Consider the following 9,473-nt stretch of genomic DNA (forward strand, 5'->3'; position numbering starts at 1 on the left):
AACGCATATGACGCAGACGCATGACTGACGTGACCGCATGACCCACGTGGCCGCGTGACAGAGGCTACGCAGCAGAAATTACAGAAAACGCTCCCAGCGATTTCTGAAGCCCTTTTTGGCCCAATTCCAAGTCCAGAAGGCACAGATCAGAGGTTATGAAGTGGGGGAATGCATCCATTCAGGAGAGTCTCCAATTAGTTACTTTTCATGATTTAGATTTAGTTTTGAGGGAGGTTATCTCCTCTCTCTTTAGGATTAGGATTTAGATTTAGGATTTTATTCGCTTTCAAGATTATCTTTTTATCAGGTTCAACATTCCTTTTTATTTATCTTTTCAATTTAATTTATGAGTTCTTCTATGTTACAGATTACTCTTTTGAATTAATATTAATTGAGGTATTTCAGTTTATTATTGCTCTCCTTTATTTATATTACTGTTGCTTCCAATCTGAAGACATTTTTATTCTGGTATATTTACTTTTTCCCTTTTTGGTCTTGGTTAAGAAATCAGTAACTCAGGAGTTATTAAACTCAAACATGATTGATAATTGTTATCTTTACTAATTGAATTGAACTTCAATAATCCCAATCTTTCCTTAGGGATTAACTAGGATTTGAGGAAATAACTAATTAGTCACTTGACTAATTGTTATTTAGGGGTTTGTTACTTGTGACAACCAAAACGTTTATACGAAGGGATTTCTGTTGGTTTAGAAACTATACCTACAACACAACTGTTTTTATAAAATTCTTTACTGGCAAAAATCCTAACGTCAAAATGGCGCCGTTGCCGGGGATCTGCAATTGTGTGCCTTATTATTGGTTATTGTAAATATTTTTCTTTTACTTGTTTATTTGTCTTTATTTTCCCTTTTTATTTCCATTAGCTACTATGAATTCTCACCCCTCTCGCTTCGAGTTTGGTTCTAATATTGTTGAAAGGAGTGAAAGTTATAACAGGAACATGCATCAAGGTCAGAGCAATCAAAGATGGATGGAGCCAAGAGGATCTGATCAACCCTTTAGGCAACAACGCCCTCCAAGATATCATGGACAAAGACCATTCTACAATGCATACCAAGCAAATAGACATGGTGGACAACCTTGTAGCTACCAATAAGTCCCACCCTGTGCTTATAGGCCATCCTCTCAACATAACCTCGAACCACCACACTCACAAGCTTCTTTTCACCATTCGCTACCATACGATCCTCATTTACCCCGATTCCAATCCAATTACTCCGAAACACCACCACTTCCCAATGTACCACGTCCAAATCCAGCACCCCGAGAATCAGAGGTTCGCCTCAAGGAAATAGTAGATCAACTTCAAACAACCCTTTATCAACTGGAGCAAGCAATAAGTCAATTATCTTCTAGACGTTCGAACATTCAAGGACCTCCCAAAACTCCATGTGGACAATCTAATGATGAGCGTAGCATGAAGGAGATACTAGAAACTCCAGTGAACAGAACAGAGCATGACTTCGTACTGGAACAAGTAGAGGAAGCTGTCATTACACAAGAAGAAGAGTTGGTTGAAGACCTAGGAGACGCTGAGCCTCCATGGGAATCCAGAGTTGTGGAGAATTCTGTCAAGGACGTTACAATTAATGCTAAGGAGGATAGTACACAGCCCCCAAGGCAAGTCTTTTATGAAGAACTGGACGGAATAATCCAAGAAGCAAGTTTCCTTGATGATGATGATCTCAAGTCAAGTTCTCCCAGTAGTGAACTTGCACCAGTAAGTGAATTCTCTGAGATCGCAGAATCTTCCCCAAGTGAATGCGAAGATGATGCGGAGGTAGATTTCTCTCAACCTCCCGTTTATGACTTAAGTGGCGAGAAAGACATAGAAGGCTTTGATCAGGACATGGATGCAATTGAAGAAGTCTGTAAGGAAGTGAAGAAATTCACAGAAGAGCACAAGGGAGTAGAACTCAAAGAACCACTGGAAACACCTATCCCAAGGCCATTACCACCTAATACAAGCTTCAAGTGGGTAAAATCCTTAACCTTTATCTTTACTTTTTCGCTTGAATATGGTTTGCTTGAAACAGATGGCCAGCTTAGAGCTCTCTGCGGCTTTAAGAGTAAGAGGGAAATGGCTCATGCTCAGAGCTGGTGCACAAGGTTCAATAAGGTTCCACGCTTCAACTTGAAGTGTGCGGATTGGCATCATGATCTATTCAATGGATCTCAGAAAACGTTTGGTCACCTTGGTGAAAATCTACTTTCTAAACCGCCTGGATGGAAAAATATAGATCAAGACAAAGGCGGATTTAAAAGCAAGGTTTGGGATCCTGGAATCTATTCTGACATTAGTCACCCCGGGAGCCTGAGAATATGTTTGAAGCTGCTCAGGAGCTTCACATGCCTAGTTTGGGAACCCGGAGGCTATTGGCATTCCAAACGTTGGTGGAGATTTCTGGATGAATTTAAGCGCAAGCCACCATAACAGGAAGCTCATCCATTGTCCAAATTAAGGACTTTAACTAGAAGTGCTAGGTGGGAGACAACCCACCATGGTATGGTCGTTTCTTTTTCAGCTTTATTTCGTGTTATTTATTTTTATTTTTATTTCCTTTTTCAATTGAACCTGAATATTATTCATTCGCATTGCATACTGCATACTTGCATACCTGCATATATAAAAAAGGAGGGGTGCGCGACGCGACCGCATCACTCATGCGATCGCGTCACTTGCGAAAAACACTACCCACGCGTCCGCGTCATTCACGCGGCCGCGTGATCTAGAGATCGGTGTAAATCCCCAACGTCCAGAGAGTTAGGCTAGAATCGTGTGGTCATTGTGCGTTTCGCACAAAACGACCCACGCGGTCGCATCCCTGACGTGACCGCGTCACTTGCACAACACCAATCCCACGCAACAGCGTGAGCGACGCGATCGCGTCACATGGATTGCACCACCACCCCAGAGGAGACAGAGAGTTGCGCTGAAACGACGCTGGAATTGTGCGTTTAGCACAATTTCCAGCGACGCGGTCGCATGCCTCACGCGACCGCGTCATTCATAATTTACCCATTCCACGCGATCGCGCCACCCACGCGATCGCGTCGACCCTCATTTCACCCTGGCCACGCGACCGCGTGCCCAACTCGATCGCGTGGATTCAAATTTAATAACCCTCAACAATGCGAAACCCTACCCATTCGGCCCCTCCCCCAGCCCCCTCTCCTTCCTCTCTTCTCTCCACAACCACCACCCACAACTTCCAGCCACCACCACTGCCCACCGCAACACCTGACGACCACCCAGAAGCCGCCGCCACGCCATCCCCCTTCCTCCTTCTTCCTCTTTCTTCTTCTTCTTTCCTCATCTCCCTCTACACCCGCTGCCCCTCCTCCGCGACCACCACCTCACCGCGCCGCCGTCACAACCGCACCACCCACCACCACCCACACCCTCTTCCTTCCCTTTCCCCAACCCACATTACCCTACCCCAAACCTTCTCTGCCTCCGCAAGCCCTCACTGCCGCCGTACCACCCTCAACCGCCACATCAGCCACCACAGCCACCACCCCCAGCCACCTATCTGCCCCACTTTCATTCCTATGCCTTCTAGGTTCCGCTGAACGCCACCCTTCTTTCCTTTCATCGTTAATTTCCTATTTTTCTGTTTATGTTCATCATTAGGCTAGTTAGATATGCATGTTGTAGTGGATTCTAGGTTGTTAGGTAGCTTAGGATGTGGTTAGTGAATTTAGGCCTGTTTAATTGCGCTGTTCATGTTTCTTGTTTTCTAATTTTCACAATTCTGCTATTGCTGTGATATTAGTATTGTTTATATGCTGTAATTTCCTGTTCATGCTGCTTTTTACACTGCTTTTCCATATTCTTATTCCCTTTATGTAATTGCAGCTATATTTTAATTCATATGAGCTATTCTGATTGCTATTTATTTTCCGGGAACATCCAATTTTAGCCGGGATGCTGCCTAAATTTCTGTAAATTATTTTGATTTTCATTCCTGTTTTGGTTTTGGCAAACTTGCACTCTGCTTTACTCAGCTTTTACCAAACCAATTCATGAATGACAGGGCCAGCTTCCTTATTCTTTTTCATTTCCTGGTTTAAAAATTGCATCTTGGATGATTCAATTCCACTCTTTGCTATATTCATTTGATTCATCCTTAACTTCCTTGTTTGAATTTGAGTTATCTGTTGCTTTAATTTGTGAATTCTCGTTATTTAGGAAATGCTCTTCATGCCACTTACTCTAATCCACTTTTTACTAATTCACTAATTTAACTCCCTAACCTCTTTTTCATTCCTAACCCACTTACCTTTCAAAACATCTCTTCTGGTTTTTCACTATCCTCTCTAACATTCTAACCAAGGCATGACAGACGTTTTTCCTACTTAACATGAATCCTTTTACATTTTGGATTGTGAATTTTTATTCTCGGACTTTTCACTCCTATACAATCCTTAATGCACATTTACTTAACTCCTTTTCATTATTCTATTGCTCATTTGCCATTATATGCTTCTTTCAATTATTTGCCTACCTGCTTTCCTATTTTTATTATATCCTGGTTTTCTATTTTTCAGGATGTCTGACACCCAAATAAAGGGAAAAGGAAAGGCAACAACTGGCAAACGGAAAAGAGGAGAAGCCTCCATGTCCATACTGGACCTCATGCATGATGACTCCTGGTGGGAGAAACACTTTACCCCGCAGGAGACAGCTGACCAACTACTCCCTGCTACTGATCCCATTAAATTTGTAAACCGATATTGTGAGCTGAAGTATCCGGTGTTTGCAAACTCCAGGAACCTGTACCTGGAAAAGACTCTGAAGATCCCAGAAGAACTCCAGCAATACACCTCTGATCAGATCAAACAAAGAGGCTGGTTCTTCCTGTAGAGAAACCTGACTGAGGTTAATTCATCTTGGGTAAGGGAATTCTACTGCAATTACTTTAAAACTTCCCTAGATACAGTGAACCTAAGAGGGAAGCAGATTCTGGTTACTGAAGAGGCTATAAAGGATGTTCTGAAGCTTCTGCCTAAATCTGATCAGCCAGATGGATATCAAAAGGCTGAGGAGGACATGCGCTTCATAAAATTTGACTGGGATGCAGTCAAGGCCAGGATAGCCCTTGACCCGACTGTCCCATGGGTCATGGGTCAGAACACCACCATGCCTAAGGGAATCAAGCGGGCATACTTGAACGATGAGGCTCGGCTATGGTATCAGATCCTAATCAACTTTATTATGCCGAGTACTCACGAGACGGAGCTACCTGTCGCTATGATCACCCTCCTATGGTGTGTGATGGAGGGTAAGGACCTGTACCTGCCACGCTTCATTCGGTACTACATGGCCAGGGTCCATGTCCGAGGCACTCTCCCCTTCCCATATCTGATTACACAACTAGGCCGTCGAGCTGACGTGCCTTGGGAGGATGCTGATGAGAGGCCACCTGCTGCAGAATGCAAGAAAATCATTCCTCACAGCAGGAATTTTCTGGCTTTGGGCTACAGACCTCCATTCCTCACTCCTACTGATGAGACAGCCACACCATCTGCCGGCCCCTCTTCCGCCACAGCTACCCCTGCTACCACCACTGCACCTCCACCTGCCTCAGAGCCGGTTTATCACCTAGTGCACCGCCTGTTTTGACAGCTAGACCAGATGGAGCGCCACAATCGGCGCCGATATGAGAGAGCTGAGCGTCGCAGCAAGCAACGCTATGAGCACCTGAAGCTGATGATACTATCTGGCGATATCCCCTCCGAGCCTGACACACCATCAGAGCCATCTGAGGAGGAGGCGGATGATCACGAGGCAGATACCCACCCCCAGAGAGAGGCTGAGTAGGCAGGCACAGAGCAGGCTGCATCACAACAAGAGGCCCCGCATCAGATTCAGGTTTCCGACCCTGAGATCCCTATTCAGTCAGCACCTCCTCTGCAGTAGGCAGATCCTCAGACCCACACCACAGAGACTCCAGCTACCCACCCTTCCAGTGATGACACCCCTTCACACCCTGCTTGAGTGAGCATCAGGGACGATGCTTCATTTTAAGTGTGGGGAGGTCGCCATCTCTGGCGTATTTTTTGGTGAACCACTACAGACTCTTTTTACTTTATTTTGCTACTTTTTCTGTATTTTTCTCTTTTATTTTTATTTTTATTTTCTCAGCACTTATACATTGCTATTTTCATGTATTTTGACTCTATTTCTTCATGTTGCACCTTAGTTCATATTTTAGCTATTTAGTTTAGTTGCAATTCTAACTTATTAGTTATAGAAATTGTGGATTGATTAGTATAGTTTACCCTTTTTTTAGCATAAGATAACTTAGTTTAATTTGAAAATATAAAAAGGAAGTAAACTAGAGACTTGAACATAATAGAAACAACCCACACCTTGTATATATAGCATTCCATGATTAGTTAGTTAACAACATTTCATCAAGGAGAAACACAAACTTTAAAGCCACTCAAAATAAATTTTACATTGAGAATAATGGGAACTCTTGATTTTTACTTGCATGACATATATAACTGATATATGATTTCTGAGTTAGAGAACATACAGCCTGTGAGTTCTGAGCTTAATTGTATGGTTACATTCAAACCATAATTTTTATTCCTGTGTGTTCCGCCCTTCTTTTTTATTCTGGTGTTCTTTACTTTGTTTTAATCTATATGTCTGATTATAGAATAGAAATACATACCAAGAGAGTGATTAAGGCCATTGTTAATTTTAGCTCACTTATCCCAAATTAGCCTACCTTTTACATCACCCTTGTTAGCCCCCTTGAGCCTTTAAATCCCCTCTTATTCTACAAACCACATTACTAGCCTTAAGCAGAAAAACAAAATAAAAATCCCAAGTTGAATCCTTGGTTAGCTTAAGATAGAAATTGTGTAATTGTTAAAGTGTGGGAAACCTATTGGGAACATGGATGATAAAAACAAAGGATAGAAAGTTGAAAAGAATAAAATAATTCCAAATAAAAAATTTTTTGGGAAGCATGCTCATGTGAAATCAAAATAATTGAATTACCATGTGCATTAAAAAAATATATTTCTTTTTCAGTATTTGAATAAAGGGGATACAAAAGAATTCCCCAAATGCAAAATAAAGCAATGCACATGGGACAAAATTAAAACTAATGCATGAGCATGTAACATCAAAAGTGGGAAAAATATGGGAAAATAGGTAAAGAAGCTTTGCTTTACAAGTTATGTATGTTAGGTGAGATCTTAGACTAATCAAGGATTCGTTCAATTAGCTCACTTAGCCTTATACATATACCCTTACCTTTACCTTGGCCCCATTACAACCTTAATTAAAGACCTCATGACTTTTGTATGCCTATATTCTATAATTGTTGATTAGTTAGATGAAGAACAAAGTTATAGAAAGTAAGGATAAAAAGAAGAATAGAGTGATTAACCCAATAAACACTGAGTGACCAGAGAGTAAACACAAAATCCAGTAAGGGTTCAATAGCTCATTAACATATATCTCGGCTTGAATTATTAATCGTCTTGCAAGTTTATAAAATATTTTCCCATCTCAATTGTAAAAGTGCTTTATCATTATCTGAGGTCTGGCTATATATATGATTCCTTGAGAAATGTGAATTAATTCAACTACATGTGAGCTTTATATACAAGTGAATAAAAATAAATAGAATTGCATGGTGCATTTAGGTAGTTGCATTTAGAATAGATTGCATTGCATGAGATTCCACCACTTCAACCTTAACTTACTCTTTATCTTGGATTTAGCATGAGGACATGCTATTGTTTAAGTGTAGGGAGGTTGATAAACCCATATTTTATGATATATTCTGTGCCTAATTTGAGTGATTTATTCAATCCTTCACCCATTTATTCAAATTAATTGCATGGTTTTACTTTCCCTTCCTTATTATGTGATGTATGTGAAAAACATGTTTCCTATGCTTTAAAAGTAATTATTTTAATTTCCCTTTATTACCATTCGATGTCGTGATTCATGTGTTGAGTAATTTCAAATCTTCTAAGGCAGGAATGACTTAAAGGATGGAACGGAAACATACAAAATTGGAAGGAAAGCATAAAATGGAGTTTTTGAAGAAACAGGCAGCGATGCGATCGCATGGACGATGCGGCCGCATGCCAGCGCAAATTAATAGCGACGCGACTGCGTGCTTGACGCGATCGCGCGCCTTAAGCGAAACGCATATGACGCGGACGCATGACTGACGCGACCGCGTGACCCACGCGGCCGCGTGACAGAGGCCACGCACCAGAAATTATAGAAAACGCTCCCAGCGATTTCTGAAGCCCTTTCTGGCCCAATTCCAAGTCCAGAAGGCACAGATCAGAGGTTATAAAGTGGGAGAATGCATCCATTCAGGAGAGTCTCCAATTAGTTACTTTTCATGATTTAGATTTAGTTTTGAGGGAGGTTCTCTCCTCTCTCTTTAGGATTAGGATTTAGATTTAGGATTTTATTCGCTTTCAGGATTATCTTTTTATCAGGTTCAACATTCCTTTTTATTTATCTTTTCAATTTAATTTATGAATTCTTCTATGTTACAGATTACTCTTTTGAATTAATGTTAATTGAGGTATTTCAGTTTATTATTGCTCTCCTTTATTTATATTACTGTTGCTTCCAATCTGAAGACATTTTTATTCTGGTATATTTACTTTTTCCCTTTTTGGTCTTGGTTAAGAAATCAGTAACTCAGGAGTTATCAAACTCAAACATGATTGATAATTGTTATCTTTGCTAATTGAATTGAACTTCAATAATCCCAATCTTTCCTTAGGGATTAACTAGGATTTGAGGATCTAACTAATTAGTCACTTGACTTTTCTTTACTTTAAGTAAAGACTAACTAAGTGGAATTAAGATTCAATCTTCATCATCATTGATAAGAATAACTAGGATAGGACTTTTAATTTCTCATACCTTGCCAAAAGTTTATTTTATAGTTATTTATTTACTTTACAGTCTTTTACTTATTTCAATTGCAATTAAACATACTTGCTCCTCATCTTCAAAACCCCGATTTACAATCTCCATAACCAATAATAAGAACATACTTCCCTGCAGTTCCTTGAGAAGACGACCCGAGGTTTAAATACTTCGGTTATCAATTTATTTAGGGGTTTGTTACTTGTGACAACCAAAATGTTTGTACGAAGGGATTTCTGTTGGTTTAGAAACTATACCTACAACGCAACTGTTTTTATAAAATTCTTTATTGGCAAAAATCCTAACGTCAAAGATGATTCCACATAAACCACTGAGTTTTTTGGAATTGATGAATCTCTCTCATTGTGCTATGAAATTGATGACAAGGAGGACCATGCACAACCTCCAACACATGGTTTGAGCAATGAAGGGTGTATAGAAGAGATTGGTGAGCAAGGAATTGAATTTAAAGAAGCTTGTAAAGAGGTGTAAGTTGCAAAGGAAGAGCACAAGGGAATGG

Source organism: Arachis hypogaea, chromosome 17 (genome assembly GCF_003086295.3).
Source record: "Arachis hypogaea cultivar Tifrunner chromosome 17, arahy.Tifrunner.gnm2.J5K5, whole genome shotgun sequence".
Classification (NCBI taxonomy): domain Eukaryota; kingdom Viridiplantae; phylum Streptophyta; class Magnoliopsida; order Fabales; family Fabaceae; genus Arachis; species Arachis hypogaea.